The sequence below is a fragment of the Hylobates moloch genome, unplaced genomic scaffold (genome assembly GCF_009828535.3).
Source record: "Hylobates moloch isolate HMO894 unplaced genomic scaffold, HMol_V3 SCAFFOLD_3, whole genome shotgun sequence".
Lineage (NCBI taxonomy): Eukaryota > Metazoa > Chordata > Mammalia > Primates > Hylobatidae > Hylobates > Hylobates moloch.
The window spans coordinates 87,289,480-87,309,832 of NW_026652278.1; the positions used below are offsets into that span (position 1 = coordinate 87,289,480).

The 20,353-nt window shown below is 43.5% G+C and overlaps 1 pseudogene; it reads right to left on the minus strand.

Moving 5' to 3' along the window:
- Positions 1-1,316: 1,316 nt before the first annotated feature.
- LOC116480884 (ras suppressor protein 1-like) lies at positions 1,317-19,080 on the minus strand (annotated as a pseudogene).
- Between the last annotated feature and the right edge of the window lie 1,273 nt (positions 19,081-20,353).

Here is a 20,353-nt window from a genome sequence, read left to right on the forward strand (position 1 = left end):
TGCCTTGAAATTGTTTGCAAAAAGCGTTTCTTGATTCTGTAACCCTGCTCCCCAAACAAAACTTGACTGCTTGCAACTCAATAAAGAGAAATGTTGAGTTGCTCCTCAGCCCTTAAAAATAATTAAATAAACCTCTGGTCTTTTAACACTAACAAGAGAGTTAAGGGAAATGGGAAGGGAGGAGGCGGGACTTTCCATCTATTCCACGAAATCACATGACTGCCTTCCCTTTAGACTAATAAGGCTGCCAACAGAACTCTCTGTGCTGATGGGTGTGCTCTGTGTCTCAGTCTTCCTATGTATAACCATTAGCCCCATCAGCCTGCTCATAACCTTCCTAACCTCCTGCCATCCAGGGTCCTTGCTTCTTTCATTCATTCAGTCAATGTTTTCTGAGCAAGTACTGCACCCCAGGGAACAAATGTGAAAATGCCCCTGCCCTCCTGGTGCTTGCATTCTAATTTCTAACAAATGGCCTCTTCAAACTGCCAGACTTGTTTAAAGAACTGCTTCCTTAATGTGTTTCTTAAAAATGATGGTATTTTGGGGCAGAAAAGCAAATAATTGCAGTTTGAGAAAACAATGTGGTTCAAAGGATTAAATAAATTAGAGGCTATCGAAGGTCTGCACAAGAAAAGATAAGGGAACTTGTGAACCTTTTGCAGTGGAATGAAGCAGTAACAGAATGACTGGCTTGGAGGTTATTTCTGGTGGGGGACATAAACCTACTCTGGAAATAGGAATGGCTTGTTAGAGGATTAGGATTCAGTGGCCAGAAGTAGGACCCATTCCCAGCAAGAACATATTTAACAATTCCTACTAGAAATGGGATCAGGAGAGAGGCAAATTCACGACCAGGAGAGGTATCAACATCTTCAAGTAGCCATAACAACTAATTTAACTCTTTGCTAAAAGTTTTTCTAGGTCAATAAAAAAGTAAGAGGTTAAAAAATAAGAGTGATACTTAGATAAAGTTATCAATAACAACCAAGACCCAGAAAGCTTACCCAGCTAGTCAATGAGGAGCCATGCATAAGGCTCTTACTACTAACCGCATGCTTTTTCCACTACATCATGCAGGGAGCTGAGCAGGGTCATCTTTCATCAGCAGTTTCTAAGACACTGGACACTACAGCTGCAGAACACAGCATTGGGGAAGGTCAAACCTATAACAGCTGAACTCTGGTCAATGACAAATGGTTCTCAAATGATCAGAACCGGGTGTCTAGGTGGACAGTAGTTGCCAAGAAGAGGAGAGAGGTTGTTCAGGATTGCTACATTCGGATAACTGTTATTCATGAAACCCAGAACTACGTTCATTCATCAGCAACCTTACCTAATTCTGGGGGTAGAACAGTGAGGTGGTTCCCCTGAATGTGGAACTCTTTAAGCTGGGTAAGCGCTCCGATTTCCTTAGGCAGTGAGATCAGGTTGTTATCCCTATTGCTGAGCTAAACAGAAGAAAACAAGGAGTTGTCAACACATTTTCACATTAAAAGGTGCTCCACAGAAACTCTCATGCTCCTCCATGTCCTCTCTTCTACTACAGCTCAGTCCTTTCCATTTATTTACAAGCGCTGGTGGATAATCAAGAAACACTATCAGAAGTAGTGGTTTATTCCTGCAAAACAAACCTGACTCCTGCTCAGATTGACTTGATTCTACCCCTACAAGGCTGCAGCAGTGAATTGATCTTCTAAGAATTTAGATAACTTACTATCTGCAACTTTGTGAGCTTCCCAATACCTGGTGTCAGGATTTCAAAATCGTTGTCACTTAGACAGAGTGCACACAGGGTGGCTGCAAATTAAACAGCAATACATAAACAGGATGGCATGGAACCCAACCATTTGAGGTCTGATCAATACAAGGGAGTCAGCTTTGATTAATAATCCTGGCTTGGTGAAAAGCCTTTGACATACTTAGGGCTCCCAATAATAACAAGCAGGTCAAACTTAGATTTACTGGCTTATTGTGTAGCTGGTGTGTCCAGGAAAACATCTATATCCAAGAGGACTGATACAATTAACAACGTAGGCACTAGCATTTTGGGGCACAGAGTTTCAACACATTTTCAAAAAAGATTGCTATTTTTCTCACAGATTACTTTTGATTCACATTTATTTCTCCATTTGCATCCAAAGTAAAACAAAGAAAACTACTGTGCCACTTTTATGGATACCTAGGGCAAAAAGGTTCTTTCAAGGGAATACAACTATGTTAAAATAGACCTTTTCCTATGTAAATAGCACTGTGTTAAAAATTAACGAAAGGCTTTCTGGTGATGGAGGCTATAACCACAGCTCATCAGTTCCGTAATCTGACTAATTATTACTACTTGTTTCTACAGCCTTAAGGACAAAAGTAAATGAAGACAAAGGGGCTAAAATAATGGCGTGAAGTTAACAGAGTAAATCCTAACTTAAGCAGAATATCAGTAGTCAGAAATTTGTTCACAATTACTACACAATGATAATACGATTCCAAACTATTGAAGGCTAAAATTCTAAAGCATCTGTTTATCCTCAACCAAAAAAGCTGACTATAATTAGATGTATGTTTTGTTTATCAGTATTTATTTTTTAGAGACAGAGTCTCCTTCTGTCACCCAGACCGGAGTGCAGTGGTCACTGCAGCCTCAAATTCCTGGCCTCAAGCAATCTTCCTACCTTGGCCTCCCAATTAGCTAAGATTACAGGCACATGCTACTATGTCTGGTTAATTTTTTAATTTTTGTTTCTAGAGACAGGGTCTCTCTATGTCACCCAGGCTGGTCTTAAACTCCTAGCCTCAAGTGATCTTTGGAGCTCAGACTCCAGAACTGTGTGTTAATATAACATAATAAAAACAGGTGCTCCACCACCCAAGAAAATATTTTACAGTTGGTTTCATGTGCTTGAGAAAGTCATAGAGAGAGAATGTATATAAGGTAAAAAGTGAAATTTTAGAGACCAGTTCAGAAAATTCAGATTTTCTGAATGCCATATAAGTTACTAACTGAAGAAGTAGAACACTCATTTAAGAGAAGCAAACCTTGTCTGAAATAGTGTATGAGTTCCCAGAAGAAATCAGTTTTTAATTTTCAAAAGCATCTTCAGCAAGAAATTTGTTGGCATATAAAAGAATAAGGTGTGTTCACCTGTGGCCAATAATTTCTTAATGCCTGTGTACTGGATAAATAGGTCAATAGGAGTACTTTTTAAAAGGCTGAAAATAAGAATCCTGGCTGGAAAATTTGAAAATTCCCTTAGTGGTTTATTAATAAATATTTTTTATAAATAATTGATTGGGACATCCTGGGCAAATATCATACAAAGAATTAATACCACCATGGGAGGATTTTTTTTTGGCAGGCTATTTAAAAAGAAAGTCAAGTCTCTTAGCTAAATGTGAGGCTTGATCTCATTTAGGTATATAATCTCTCTCAGAATGTTAATATGACATTACTAAGTCCACTTCAGCCCAATGGTGTCACATAATGATATATCAAATGCACATACTGCTGATCTACGAAGGAATATTCAAAAGGAGTCTCTAAAGAAAAAATTATCTCTGTCCAATAATCGCTCTTGGAGTTTAGGTCCTGGCAAGTAAATTTTACTCTTAGAATGCAAAGTATAGTGTTGAGGAGATTTATGGAACTGAAAGTTTCTTACTCAGGTAGAAGAAGTTTCAAGGAAGAGAATTTTCATTCAAGTTGTTGTAAGTCAAGTCCAGAACCTCAAGAGCTGGCAGGGAGCCAAAGCCTTGTGGTGAAGTGTTCAGCCTGTTCATGCTGTTGCAGGGGGACAAAAATCTACATCAGGACACCAAAGACACATTTATACAGACTATCAAAGGCACCTTTGTTTCATAGGCTGAAAGTGTAAGAGAGTGCCACGATCCTAGAGTCACTTTATACTTTATTTTTATTTTTATTTTTTTGAGATAGGGCCTTGCTCTGTTGCCCAGACTGGAGGGCAGTGGCACAGTCTTGGCTCACTGCAGCCTTGACCTCCATTGGCTCAAGCAATCCTTCCACTTCAGCCTCCCAAGTAGCTGGGACCACAGGTGCACACCATCACACCTCACTAATGTTTGTATTTTTTGCAGAGATTGGTTTTTTCCATGTTGCCCAGGCTGGTCTCAAACTCCTGAGCTCAAGCCATCCTCCCACCTCGGCCTCCTAGAATGCTGGGATCATAGACGTGAGCCACCACACCCATCCTATTTTTTTAATTATAAAAAGCATTTATTTAATATTTACATTGACAAATGAAGATTGTACATACCTATGGTGTACAACGTGATACTTCTGATATATGTATAATCCATCGTGGGATGGCTTAAATCACACTATTTAATATATGCATTGCCTCATATCATATGCTGGTCATTTTTTTGTCTTTTGTGGTGAGAACGCTTAAAATTCACTCTCTTAGCAATTTTCAAATATGCTACATATTGTTATTGACTGCAGTCACCATGATGTACAATCCATCTCTTGAACTTACTTCTCCTGTCTAACTAAAATTTCACGTCCTTTGGCTAACATCTCTGTAATTTCCCTCTCCTTCCAGCCTCTGGTAACCATTTTATTCCCTGCTTTGATGAGGTTTACTTTTTTACATTCCACATATAAGTGAGATGATGTGGTATGTTGTCCTATTTAAACTAATAATTTTAGAGAGCTTATATATTCCTGAAACATTTGGAAATTTCTTCGTTGTCATTTTTCTCCAATGGTGAAATTGAACCACTGTTTTACACAAAAATTCAAACCATCACAAAATATCTGTCCTTGTAAAGAAAAACTTCCTTATGAATGTAGTGATAATATCTCAAACTATACACATGAAGCTTTGTAGTTTTCAGACTTTTGCTTTATTTCATTTCATTTATTCCTTTTAGGAGGGAAAATCATGTTTTTTTTTTCTACAACTGTTAAAATTCAAAGTTATCTTCAATAAGAATGGTGGTGGCTAGCGGCTGGAGGGAGGGACAATGGAGAGATGTTTTTCAGTGGGTGTAGGATTCAGGTTTGCAAGATGAGAAAAATTCTGCAGGTTGTCTAAACAACAATGTGAATACGCTTAACACCATTGAACTGTATACTACAAAGAGTAATTTTTTTTTTCTTGAGATGGAGTCTTGCTCTGTTGCCCAGGCTGGAGTGCAGTGGTGAGATCTCAGCTCATTGCAACCTCCAGCCCCTGGTTCAAGCGATTCCCTTGCCTCAGCCTCCTGAGTAGTTGGGACTATAGGCATGTGCCACCATGCCCGGCTAATTTTTGCATTTTTAGTAAGAGAAAGGTTTCACCATGTTGGCCAGGATGGTCTCAATCTCTTGACCTCGTGATCCACCTGCCTCAGCCTCCCAAAGTGCTGGGATTATAGGCGTGAGCTACTGCACCCAGCCAGACAGTACATTTTATATGTATTTTATCACAACTTAAAAAATTTTTAAACTGTGCAATTGACTCTTGAGCAACATGGGTTTGAACTGCCTGGGTCCAGTGACACGTGGATATTTTTCTTCTGCCTCTGCTACCCCTGAGACAAGAAGACCAACCCTCCTCTTGCTCCTCAGCCCACTCAACATGAAGAAGAGGATGAAGACCTTTAAGATGATCCACTTCCACTTGAAGAACAGTAAATGCACTTTGTTTTCCTTATGACTTTCCTAATAACATTTTCTATTCCTTAGCTTACTTTATTGTAAGAATGCAGAATAGAATACATATAACACACAAAATATGTGTTAATCGGCATTTATGTTTTGGTAAGGCTTCCGGACAACAGTAGGCTATTAGTACTTAAGTTTATTCAGAGTCAAAAGTTATGTGTGGATTTTCAACTGCATGGGGCAGTGTGGTGCTCCCTCCACCCATGTGTTGCTGAAGGATCAATTGTGTGTGGGCGTGTGCAGGGGTGTGTAGTGTGTGTGGGTGTGTACGTGGTGTTGTGTGTAGTGTTATGTGTGTGTGTATGGGGGTGTTCTGTGTGGTGTGGGGGGGTGTGGTGTGTGTGGTATGGTGGTGTGGGGGGTGTGCTGTGTGTGTGGTGTGTGGGGGGGGGGTGGTGTGTGTGTGGTGTGTGTGGGTGGGTGTGGGGTGTGTGTGTGTGGTGTGGTGTGTGTGGAGGGTGTGGTGGTGTGTGTTGTATGTGTGTGGTGTGTGTGGGGGGGTATGGATGTGGTATGGTGTGGTATGTGTATGCGGTGTGTGTGGGGGTGTGGTGGTGTGTGTGTTTACACAGTATGTGTTTGTGGTGTGTGTGTGGGTGTGTGTGCATGTTTGTGTGCGTGTGTGTGTGTGTGTGTCTCCAATGAAGTCTAAGGGAATTTTTTTCTTTTTTTAAATTATACTTTAAGTTCTAAGGTACATATGCACAACGTGCAGGTTTGTTACATAAGTATACATGTGCCATGCTGGTTTGCTGCAACCATCAACTCGTCATTTACATTAGGTATTTCTCCTAATGCTATCCTTCCCTCAGCCCCCCACCTCCTGACAGGCCCCAGTGTGTGATGTTAAGGGAATTTTTTTCTACACTATCTTTTATCCTTTTCTTTAAGCCCCTTATTTTTCTTAATGCAGTTCCCTTTGAGCATACTTAAAAGCCAATTAAAAAAAACTTAATATAAGTTGACAGATATTGAAAGATGGAAGGAACTGTGACAATAAAAATCATTCTAGTCATCGATGCTTCTCATAACAGATCCAGCTAGGTCCAGTCCTACCAAGCGGACCTCACCAGAAACAGCAGAGAGCAGAGGGGGAAACCAAAATGGAAACGTGAGTTCCCCCTCTCAGCCAGAAAACGACCCAGACAGACTACACGCAGCAAAACTACCTCCACAACTATCTACTGCCATGACAGCAACAATGAATATTCTACATGAAGTCACGATTTGTGAAGCATATTATGGTAAGTACTTTGCTTGATGTGTTACCTTGTAATACAGGCAAGATGGAGCTTGTAATTAGTGCTATCTTGAGATGAAAAAACAGCCTAAGAGAGAGTAAGGAGCAAAGACTTCAGAAGTGACTGATGAAGGTGACATGTGTCTGGAAGCACCCTGTACCTCACAGAGGCCAAAGCCGCTCCAGACCCTTGGGCTCCTATGCAAGGATTCTGAGAAGAATTGCAAGTCAGAGACAGAAAGGAAGGTAGAGAAGCATACACTAGGTGCTTCTGTCTTTAAACACTGCTTTAAATTATCCATTTTTGAAAACTGTTGATTCCTTAACATTTTTCTCTGGAAATAAAGAAATACACTTTTGCAAATATTAGGTATAGGAAATCCACAGTTAGACAGGCTTAGAGGGAAGAGGCATCTCACCTGAGAGAGAACTCCCATTCAATCTCCAGCCCAGAGAAAGCCTGGAGGCCCTCCACCTCTTGGTGGCAAGAATCTGCTTAATTGAAGGTTCCTTTTTCCTTTGAGTGACAAACCAATACCTACAACATGTAAGGAACACAGCAGAGTCCCATGTGCAGCTGACAGCAGTATGTAACAGTAGTAGGCACACCACCATGGGGGGCAGAAAGAAAGCCCTTAAACAAATGCTGAAACTTCAGAAGACTCCTAGCAACGGCCCCAGCTACAAAGTGGGCAAGGAACTGCAGAGACTTCTGGCCGCCTCTTCGGAGGCCAGACCACGTGCATGGTGACCTGGTGGCATCTCTCTCTGCAGAATGAAGGCTGGAACATGCTGGCTGTCCCCTTTCCCCCCAGCAGGCACTAACATCCATCTCCATCCATCCACCTTTCCACATGTAGGAATTCCATGCTCAGGGACCCACTCTGACACTGCTAGCAATCAAGGTTTCCATGAGAGGTTACAGTGGGAGTAGGAAAAGAATAGAGCTTTAAGGTAGGAGACAGCTAGGTGAGGAGTCCGGCTCCAGCACTTGCTAGCTGTGTGACCTTGACCAAGTTACTCAGCTTCTCTGAGACTGAATTTCCTCAACTATAAAATAAGGCTGACAACATCTTCAGGGCAGGATCACTGGGAGGATGAGAGAGAAAATATGTGAAGCACCCAACACCCGATCCATGGCTCACACATGGCTTCTCAGGAAATGAGAGCTGTTGCTAGAATTATTTTTCAAAAAGTTTGAGAGAAAATTCTGAATCAGCCCTAAGTGAGCAAGCTCACCTCTTGACAAGCCACTTTGGATAGTCCAAACTATCAAGTGTGGTTTTACTATTTGTGCCACACTTGCTTAATCTCAGGTGACTTCAGGTGTTGAAACATAAAGCTTCGCAGGTCTCAGCTATGCCAGGTGGTATCAATTCTTTGTTTGCATGAGAAGATTTTTCAATTGCATGTTGGAAGTGGGCAAATGTCTGCATATGATGGAGAAATTTGTAAAACCAGGGGGTCTAAGGCTATTCAGCATCTTTTTTCCTTTTCTTCTAAAGCCCCAGAAAGGTCTGTACTAATGACTCCTTTTCAGAGCAGTTTCTTCTCTGCAGGTTGTCGTGAGCACCTCCAGCTTCAATAAAACCTTCTTGGCTAAAGGCACTAATTTTTCTCACTTCCACAGTGACCTACTCACACAGTTATCAAAAATAAAAATTAAAAAAAAAAAAAATCCAGGCCGAGCCCGGTGGCTCACGTCTGTAATCCCAGCACTTTGGGAGGCCAACACAGGCAGATTGCTTGAGCTCAGGAGCCCAAGACCAGCCTGGGCAACATGGCAAAATCCTGTCTCTACAAAAAAACCACAAAAATTAGCCACGTGTGGTGGCACGTACCTGTGGTCCCAGCTACTCAGGAGGCTGAGGTGGGAGGATCACTTGAGCCCAGGAGGCATAGGTTGTAGTGAGCAGAGATCACACCACTGCACTCCAGCCTGGGAGACAGAGCAAGACCCTGTCTCAATAGATAAATAAATAAATAATCCAAATCCGTAAATACCCAATATGGTACTTAATAAAAACTTCTATGTGTTCATGAGACAACCTCTAGCAACAAACGAGGTCAAACGTTATTCCCGAATAGTTGGGCACAGTGGTCCTGCAGTGAAGTTATCCTAGAAATAATCATCAACATGGGAACCTATGTGGCTTCATATTTTTTGGAAAATAACTCTATGAAATAAACTGCATTTAAGGAATTAAGAACAGAACTAAACTTTCTTTTATTTGTTCAGGTGGCCTAAAATTCTCTCATGTCTTACAATCAACAGAATAAACTGCAAGTACTATATAAAACTTTGAAAGCAAATTCTTATTGAGGGTGCCTTTTGGATCACGCATACAAGTGGCTTCCCTGCTCCGTTTTGTGATCTCCCACGTGTATGCTTTCACCCTGGCTCCTTAGAATAAGGAGTCCTCCCTATACTTTGCCTTACTGTGTGAGTATAATTCTTTACGCCATTTGAGGACAGAGGTATCCTTTAGTGAAACCCATCTTAGCTCCTTTCCCAAAGAACTGGGAGGTTTTCTTCAAACTTTGACAACTCCTTCTATGTTGCTATGTAATTACATACAAAAAGCTTTACACAATCAATAAAGCACCAACAGCCCAAAATGCAAACAACTCCAAAGAGAACAAGAAGGCAACTAAGATGCATTCATTGAAAAAGAAAAGTTTAGGGCTGAGTGCGGCGGCTCACGCCTGTAATCCCAGCACTTTGGGAGGCTGAGGCAGGTGGATCACCTGAGGTCAGGAGTTCGAGATCAGCCTGACCAACATGGTAAAACGGCATCTCTACTAAAAATACAAAAGTAGCTGGATGTGGTGGTGCACGCCTGTAATCCCAGTTACTCGGGAGGCTGAGGCAGAAGAATTGCTTGAACCCGGGAGGTGGAGTTTGCAGTGAGCCGAGATTGTGCCATTGCACTGGAGCCTGGGCAACAAGAGCAAAACTCTGTCTAAAAAAAAAAAAAAAGAAAAGTTTACGGCTCTGTCCTATGGTACCTCAAACAAAACAGAACAAAACCTGAGCTTATTATTTTCTTCCCAAACCTGTCTCCATCAGTTCTATTTTTCAGCTGTCCAACACAGAAATGTAGGTATCATTCCATCCCTCTCAGTTACTGTCTGTCAATGTTACCACCTGTGTATTTTTCATATAAAATCCCTCCCTGCCTCCACTGTCACTGTCCTAGTTACATGGGACATGAAGCTCATGTTCTTACTGGTCTCCTAACCTCTAGTTTCCCTCCCTCCACCCTCTTCTCCACACTGATCTTTCATATCTCATATCCACTACTCGGCTATGCAAATTTCTGGATGGTCAGCATGATAAAATTGGAGTTCATTTATTTATTTATGTATGCATGTATTTATTTTTGAGATGGAGTATCACTCTGTCACATAGCTGGAGTGCAGTGGTACGATCTCAGCTCACTGAAACCTCTGCCTCCTGGGTTCAGATGTCTCTCCTGCCTTAGCCTCCTGCGTAGAATATCTGGGATTATAGGTGAGTGCCACCACACTTAGCTAATTTTTGTATTTTTAGTAGAGACGAGGTTTCACCATCTGGACAAGGCTGTTCTTGAACTCCTGGCCTCAGCTGACCCTCCAGCCTCAGCCTCCCAAAGTGCTGATGAGAGGTGACAGCATGCTGGCAGTCCTCACGGCTCTCGCTCGCTCTCGGCGACTCCTCTGCTTGGGCTCCCACTTTAGTGGCACTTGAGGAGCCCTTCAGCCCACCGCTGCACTGTGGGAGCCCCTTTCTGGGCTGGCCAAGGCGGGAGCCGGCTCCCTCGGCTTGCAGGGAGTGTGCGGGGAGAGGCGCGAGCGGGAACCAGGGCTGCGCGCGGTGCTTGCGGGCCCGCTGGAGTTCCGGGTGGGCATGGGCTTGGCGGGCCCCTCACTCGGAGCAGCCGGCCGGCCCTGCTGGCCCCGGGCAATGAGGGGCTTAGCACCCGGGCCAGCGGATGCGGAGGGTGTGCTGGGTCCCCCAGCAGTGCCAGCCCACTGGCGCTGCGCTCGATTTCTCGCCGGACCTTGGCTGCCTTCCCGCGGGGCAGGGCTCGGGACCTGCAGCCCGCCATGCCTGGACCTCCCACCCCCTCTTGGGCTCCTATGCGGCCCGAGCCTCCCCGACGGGCGCCACCCCCTGCTCCAAGGCGCCCGGTCCCATTGACCACCCAAGGGCTGAGGAGTGCAAGCGCACGGCGCAGGACTGGCGGGCAGCTCCACCTGCAGCCCCGGTGCAGGATCCTCTGGGTGAAGCCAGCTTGGCTCCTGAGTCTGGTGGAGATGTGGAGAACCCTTGTGTCTAGCTCAGGGATTGTGAATACACCAATCAGCACCCTGTGTCTAGCTCGAGGTTTGTGGATGCACCAATCGACACTCCATGTCTGGCTGCTGTGGTGGGGCCTTGGAGAACCTTTGTGTTGACACTCTGTATCTAACTGATCTGATGGGTACGTGGAGGACTTTTATGTCTAGCTCAGGGATGGTAAACGCACCAATCAGCGCCCTGTCAAAACAGACCACTTGGCGCCACCAATCAGCAGGACGTGGGTGGGGCTAAATAAGAGAATAAAAGCAGGCTGACCGACCCAGCAGTGGCAACCCGCTCGGGTCCCCTTCCATGATGTGGAAGGTTTGTTCTTTCGCTCTTTGCAATAAATGTTGCTACTGCTCACTCTTTGGGTCCACACTGCTTTTATGAGCTGTAATACTCACCGCGAAGGTCTGCAGCTTCCCTCCTGAAGCCAGCGAGACCACGAGCCCACCGGGAGGAATGAACAACTCCAGATGTGCCGCCTTAAGAGCTGTAACACTCACTGCCAAGGTCTGCAGCATCACTCCTGAGCCAGCGAGACCACGAACCCACCAGAAGGAAGAAACTCCGAACACATCCGAACATCAGAAGGAACAAACTCCGGACACGCAACCTTTAGAACTGTAACACTCACCGAGAGGGTCTGCGGCTTCATTCTTGAAGTCAGTGAGACCGAGAACCCACCAATTCCGCACACACTGAGACTACAGGCATGAGCCACCATGCCCAGGAGGAGCTTGTTTATTTAGCACAGAGGCCTTTCATTAGCACTTTTGACTCCCTGCCCTTATTATAAACATTTATTTGTTTATAGTTGGTTTCCTCAACTGTGATGGAAGCTCCCTCAGGGCTGGATGGCCAGCAGCTATAACAATGCTTAGTACACGATTGGGAACTTGGTAAATCCTCATTCACTGAACAGCAGATATCCAGGATTCCCTGTCTAGCCTGACCTCTGACCTTACAGCCACTTGCCTCACACTTTATACTCAACAATGCCAAAGAACTGACAACTTCCAGGCCCCAGGCAGGCAGTGCTGTGAGTGTTTAAATATGTCATTTGTGGCTGGGTGCGGTGGCTCACGCCTGTAATCCCAGCACTTTGGGAGGCCGAGGCGGGTGGATCATGAGGTCAAGAGATCGATCGAGATCATCCTGGCCAACATGGTAAAACCCTGTCTATACTAAAAATACAAAAATTAGCTGGGCGTGGTGGTGTGCGCCTGTAGTCCCAGCTACTCGGGAGGCTGAGACAGGACAATCGCTTGAACCTGGGAGGCAGAGGTTGCAGTGAGCTGAGATCACATCACTGCACTCCAGTCTGGTGACAAAGCAAGACTCCGTCTCAAAAATAAAAATTAAAAAAAATTGGCAAATATCTGGCCAGCATCCATTGCCACTCCATGTCAATCACTAACTTAACCAAAGTATTTAGTGGCTACAATTTCATGAATATACGACTTTGCACAGAGACTGAAGCATGAGTGGGCAGTTTCACCTAATAACTGTGCCAATGAAGATGGAATTCTGATGCTGCAGTTCTGGTTAGGGTCTATGGATGTATTCATCTGTTCTCCCATTGCTATAAAAGAATGCCTGAGTCTGGGTAACTTACAAGAAAAGAGGTTTTACTGACTCATGATTCTACCGGCTGTATAAGAAGCATGGCAGCTGCTGCTTGTGGGGAAGCCTCAGGGAGCTTTTACTCATGGTGGAAGGCAATCCAGGAGCATGTGTATTACATGGCAGGAGAAGGACAGCATGAGGGGTCTTGCAATAACTCGCTCACTATCATAAGGACAGTACCAAGAGAGGTTGGTGATAAACCATACATGAGAACTTGGTCCCCATGATCTAATCACCTCCCACCAGGCCCCACCTCCAACAATGGGGATTACAATTCCACATGAGATTTGGTGGGGACACAGAACCAGACCATATCAATGGAGTCTGATGGAGCCTTTAGACCCAGAACCATGGGGTTCTCTTCCCAGCTTGGCCACTAACCTCAGGGGTGACCAAGACCCAGTCCCTTTGCCCCTTTGAAAAGGCTTGGCTTCCTCTGTATAAAATGAAAGCACTAAAACCTGCCTTCCCTACCTCACAAATGTTGAGAGGATCAAGTGCTGCAAAGCAATACACAAAGACGGGTTATCATTATTATTATTTACTGCTCCCCGGTTCTGCAACCTCAGTTGAATCAAAACTCCTCTCTTCACCTTTGCATAAAGAAAGACAGAGAATTGTCACCTCTCAACTACAGAGAAGAATTGCAAAAATGAATGAAGCAGCATTAGGGAATATATTCTTCCCTCCATGGCACAAAGTTGCTTTATAAACTATTCTTTTTTTTTTTTTTTTTTTTTAGTAGAGACGGGGTTTCACCGTGGTCTCAATCTCCTGACCTCGTGATCCGCCCGCCTCGGCCTCCCAAAGTGCTGGGATTACAAGCGTGAGCCACCGCGCCCGGCCTATAAACTATTCTTATTTAACACAGAGAGAAAAAAAATCAACCATATTACAATTTGTCTGCCAGTTCATGCTATGCAAATAAGTCCCTTCTTGGTCAACAGAACTGAGATAAAATTTTACTGGACACAAAATACAGTAAAAATTTAACTTCCTTATTGTGCCAACTATTAGCTTCTCAATTAGCTCTCAAATATTCACTAATGTAGGCCACCAAAAGGATATATTAAAACAATAAAACTTTTTCAAAAACACGAAACACAAAAAGAAATTAGAAATCCACTTCTGTGCAATGATATAAATGGAATCCCTCTCCTGGCCCTACCCAGCACGCCCCTTCCACTCTCTTCCTCTCCATCCTTTCCCCTCCACTGATACTCACCCAAGGTTCGGGTGTTTGAGTTTTTGGAGCCTGCTGATCTGTGTTGGCAGCTCCTCGATCTGGTTATTTAAAAAGTTGAGCACTTTCAATTCTTCGGTTCTGCTGTGTTTGGTGGCACCGCCATGGAAACATAAATGTTGAATGTGAATCTGGGAACAGAACTCCTAGCAAGGGATGGCAGCAGCACATTTTGTTTTTCTTCAAAGCTAAGAAACATATAACTCCAAAAGGACCATCGAATTCACCTATTGGTCTTACTTACTTTTTACGGGTTTTTCATAAGCAGTCTCTCACTTTTGAGCGGCCGCTGAAATGCCTCTTCGTATATCATTAGCTAAGTGCTTGGCATAGTTTGTTTCAAATGGACAACGAAGAGGGAAACAGAGCAAAAATGCACAAAAGAGAATTTCTGTACCATAGCAGCCTATAAAAGTGAATATTACGAAGCATGTATACTTATAGCTGTCATATACGATCTTTTAAGTGCAATTGTTTTTTTCTTTCGGTTTTCTTGCATTGCCACCAGAAGAAAGACAGCAATCTCCAAATCCCTTCCTGGGTGATGTACATTGAAGCTGTTTAACCCAGTATCTGAAGAGCTGTTTTCTTTTTTTTTTTTTTTTTTTTTTTTAAAGAGGTTTTTTTTTTTTTAATTGTGTATATGTAGCATTAGACAAAATTATTTAAAGTCAATAAATTTTTATTCAAAGAACTCCATGTTGTGATTTCTTCCACTGTCCATCAAGGTCACTTTTGATCCTCTAAAGAGCTGGAGTCAAAAGATGTATCTTCAAGTTTGCCCTTTTTAATGAAACTGATCCAGCTGTCCTGTCAGCCCATAATTAATGAAGAGCTGTTTTCTTAACATTGCATTATATTAGCTCAATTTTAAATAATGAAATATTCAATCTCCCTAGTTTCTGATTTTGGCCTCTAGAGTAATGTATCTTGATCAATACCACACATACATACAGACACACACACATACACACACACACAAAGGTTACATCAGATTAGCAGCAGATTGATATACTGTTATTATATAGAAATAAAAAAGTCAACTCAGTAACATGCTATGAACACTAGTATGCAGATCAAAGGTGAAAATCAACCACTGGGGACCTGAAAGGTTCCTCCTTACCTAGTATATATATACTTGAAAATACAAATGTAAAAGCCAAAGGCATCTTTATCTCAAAAGCACAAACTATAAATTGGCAGCAGAAGGACTTTCCATAGGCTGTAATTCATCTATCCCATTTGCTATTCAATCATTCTACAAACATTTGTATGGATGATAAGCTTGGCCATGGTTCATGTAAACTCTGATACCAAGACTATCCAGGTAACTAAAAACAAGAACAGGTGCCTGGAGCCTAGCCCGAAAAAGTGTGATGTCTCATATCAGTCAGGTTTACTTCCCATCCCATCTGCTTCCTCCAGGGGTGCCCCGGGAGGCCAGAAAACCAACCTGCTTGCCTGCAGTGAGACCTAAACTCAGACCCAAGAGCACCTGTGATTAGAACCAGTACAAAGGTGTGTGTAAAATGCCAAACATACATCTAAAATATTTAAGCAGCTAGCCATTTCAAGGAGACCAATTGATAACTCCCAGGGGAACAAAATTAAAGGGACAGGCACATTGCTAATTATAGTTTTGAGTCATCATTTTCAGGTTTCTGAAATGTCTACAGTATCGCTGACCTGATTTCTTTTAGAGGAAAGGCTTGGTGAAAGGTAAAAGAAACGCTTTCACTGGAAGAAGGGACTGTGAAGAATACGGATTACTCTGAACTAGGGCACATGGGCAGGCAGCAGTGGTCTAGTGAGCAGCCCCTGCGTGAGCTCCTGAAGTGGCTGTTAATAAAAGAACAGGTTTTCATGGGGTAATCTAGATAGCTGGAAGTTCCTCCAGAACCCTCCCTTTTGGATACCTGCAGGAATTCAAAGGAACCCTACCTGTACAATATGGATGGAAATGCACTTTCTTAGGTGCACAGTCCCTGGAACACTTCCGTGGAAATGAATGGTATTCACCTCGTGTAAGTGATTATCAAGAAAACCACCAGGGCCAGGAGTGGTGCCTCACGCCTGTAATCCCAGCACTTTGGGAGGCCGAGGCAGGTGGATTACCTGAGGTCAGGAGTTCGAGACTAGCCTGACCAACATGGTGAAACCCTGACTCTACTCAAAATACAAAAATTAGCTGGGCATGGTGGCAGGTGCCCGTAATCCCAGCTACTCGGGAGGCTGAGGCAGGAGAATTGCTTGAACCCAGGAAGTGGAGGTTGCAGTGAGCCAAGATCACGCCATTGCACTCCAGCCTGGGTGACAAGAGTGAAACTCTATCTCAAAGGAAAAGGAAATCACAAAGCTGTGTCTTCTAAGTCACTGGATGTCATCTTCTCCCCCCAGATCATAAAGTATCTACAGTGCAGCTGCCCACAGACCTCATCCCTCCCCTGTCCACCCTCCAGCTACTACTAAGCCTTCATCTGATTAGTTTGAAGAGCACATTCATCTGATGAGTTTGAAGAGCAATAACGAAAGTTAGTGAAATCAGGAGAAATTTATGATCTCAATTTAGGCACAAACCAAGAATAATGCAGGCAGAATTACTGTTGTCTTCCCGAAGTTACTCTGCCAGTGGAATTAAATGCTCGTCTAAAGGTATCACCTTTTTGACAGGATGAGAGATTATTTCACTCTCCTTGCTAAATCAGTCCAATTTAAAACCACAAATTATGCTAAATGTGATTTAGGGCTTTGTCTTGTGGACGCAAACAATAACCTCATATTCAATTTACAAAACCTCTCCCAGCCTTTTGGTGAGCATGTGAATTTTTTGTTTAAGACTCCATTCAAGTTAGTTGAGAAAAAAAAATTACACAGCTAACATTCTCCCTAAATATACAGATTTTTTTTAAACCCCCAGCCATAGTGAAAATCTAAAGAAATTAACATGCAGACCCGTCTGGATGGGATGGTATTTTGGTATCTTTGAAACAATATTTAGAGAATGCTGATTAGGTGCACAGTGCCATACTTTTCACACACAGCGTCTCAATACTTTGGGGGTAAAGTAGGATGGGCATGTTATTTAAGGAAAGTAAGTTACAAAAGACAGGGTATCAAAGTCAATAAACTGAAACAGGCCTAGTGCTTGGAAAATAAGCTACTCTCAACCAAACTAGTTGTCCAGAAAAAATAACCAGTTAGCAATATGAATTGTGTCATGACTAAATCATATACATACATGGCAGGAACAATTTTAGCTATTTCAAAAAGGCCACTGCAATATCTTACCAGTCAAAATATTTTATTGGAATTTTCCAGATATCTATAGGATGCATGAGCAAGAAGCATTTTAAAACCTAATAGTGCGCATCAGTATATTTTGTATCACGTCTTTGAAATGTTCCTTTTTCATCAATCTGTCCAGCTTCTGACCTATGACCCCAGCTGACCTATGACACCAAAGAAACTGAAGAGCAATGTGGTCCTTGACCCTACAGTGCTGTGTGTACCCTTACTCAACTCATAACCTCTCCGGGCCTCTGTAAAATAAGAAGGCTAGATTATGACCATTTCCAAGGCCTCTTCCACCTCATTTTAACATTCTAGGATTCTAAGAGGAGATGGATTATGAAAATCAATGATAGGGCTTTAAATAATTCAACAAATGGGGCCCTCAGTTAGGAAGCTTAGTCATGTAGAACTTTGCTTCTACAAAGAATTGAGTATCATTTTCTGCATAGCCAAAGACGGTTGCTTTAAGTTTGAGACTTCAGTTGCTAGGTTTGGGGGAACAGTCCCAAAGGACTCAGACGTTTCCTGGCTCCTCAATGTCACATTTTGCTCTAGCTGCAGAATCACAGGACTGCTGGGGATGCTCTCATCCCAGAGCACCTGCTGGTGTTTTGGAAAGGTGACAAGGATGTGGTCACATCACCCCAGAGACAAATCTCAAAGTTTCTTCTGGGCTTTGCAGCAGTTCCATCTAACACACCTGGCATGACCTTTTTTCCTTCAAGTTCTCTTAAACTGAAAAAACTGCATATGATTCAAGAGTTTTGTCCATCTGATGGGCCAGCCCTAGACTTGGCAATTCAGCACCCCCGTCTCCCACAGCACAGTTTCTGGAAGGTTCCACAAGCAGCCCAAAGTGCCTGAAGGGCTCATTAACTTCTCTTTGGCCGGAAGCACCTCCACTTTACTGGACAAGCTGGAGAAACCAGAGTCCACCTGTGCAAAACACTGACACAGCCCCTTCCTGAGCAAAACAACTTCATGTATCTACGGCCATTGGCTATATCTGCAACAGGCATGAGCCACCCGGCACTGCACAGTTGATGCACGTTCACAAAATCAACAATCAATCCGCTCAAGAATAGACTTTCCCTAACTGGCCAGCAGCCTGCAAACTATCTCCCCTCCACACGAAGAATCAAAATCAACTACTGTTATAACAATTGCAGTTTCAACTCTGTTGAATTGAGTAAGAAAGATTCTGTTCTATGATCTAAAATTAATAATTCCCCAACCAACAACTTAAAGCATTTTAGGAGTTTACCAATAATAATTAGCAGGGTGTGTTCTGGGGCTGGGCTATCTGATGGACAGCCACTAGCTATATGCAGCTATTTGAATTTAAACCTAGATTAATCAAAGTTAAATAAAATGATAAATGCTATTGTTGGTCACAGCAGCCACATTTTAAGAGCTCGACAGCCACATGTGATGTCTAGTGGTTCCACTACTGCATGGCACGGATACTGACCGTTTCCATCACCACAGAACGTTCTATTAGACAGCCCTGCTCTATGGCAGTGAGTCTCAAACCACGGAGACATCAGAATCACCAGAAGGCTTGCTAAAACACAGATGGAGGAGTATCCTGGAGTTTCTGATTTAGTAGGTTTGGGGTAAAGCCTGAGAATCTGAATTTCCAGCAACTTCTCAGGGGATGCTGATGTTGCTGCTCTGGGAACCATATTTTGGCTCAGAAAACTTTGAATTCATTGGCAGCATCACGATTATCGATCCAACACATATGTCCCTTACCCCATGCAATAATGCGATGAGTATAATAATCAATCTTATCCAAATCAAGACGCTTATTGAGCCTGGGGATTGATGAAAAGTGAAACAAATGGTACTCTAGATAGCTAACGCGTTCAACGTGTGTGCCACAATCAAACCCTTTCTAGTCAACTTTTGCTTCCCCACACAGGATTTTATGGCGAGATCAGTATTGCTTAAGATGGACAACTTTCCAGAGGAGAAAATCCTTGAATTCCCTAGCACACTGAATTAAGTCACTCAGTGGCAAATTCATCATGACCAAGGGTGGTCATACAAAGAGATTTCACCTGCTATACTGCTCGGCTTCAAAACACTGAGACTTAACGGCAGGATGCTGGGTGGTAGTGACACCACAGACAGACCGGCTTGGGTGCAGCTGATTTGGGGGCTTTTTGAGCAAAAGCATCTTGTGGCCCTTGAGGCAAAGAAATAAAGCTGTAAGGAGGGACAGACTCTGGGAGCAGCAGGCACCACGTGAAAACATAAGGACAGGAGCTCTGCTTGGGTGCAGCCCACGGGAGGGTCAGGGGGTCACACTTTGGTCTTTAGAGTCATATGGTTACCAGCAACAGCCAGGTTCTCTTCAGCTCCAGAAGGGCAGCACTAGACCCTGCACCATGCTAACGCACACCCACGGCTGTCAGGAAGCCAGAAGCTGCTCTGAACACATGGCACTTTCCATCCACAGCACAGGCATGAAATCTGGAGGTGACCTCCACCCACCATCTCCACCAAACTTCTGGGGAGTTGGGGGCTGCACTACACCCAACTGTTTCTACAGAAGCACCAAGGGATGTTTTTAGAACTAGTGATTCCTGAGCTAGGGCTGGCCCAGAGCATGAAAGCCAGGGGACCAAGCCTCTTTGAAAAAAGTGAACTGATGGCTGAATCTCTGTTTCCAATGATGGAAGGTGAATTACAGCAAGGGAATGAAGAGGAGGACTTAGGGCAGGCAACTGCTTACAGCCAGGGCTAGGACAGCAGGTGGCACAGGGGCATGCCCGCCCTTGTGCTGCAATGGTGGCAACACTACTGTATTGTGCCCACTTCCAGGATGCAAAAATGCCACCAACCCTCAGGCCAAAGAGTCCCCAAAGAAACCAGATGGAATGAGTCACAGCAAAATGAAGCTGAGTAGCATTGCTTCTAAAAACCTGACATATTGCCATTTTTTTAAAAAGG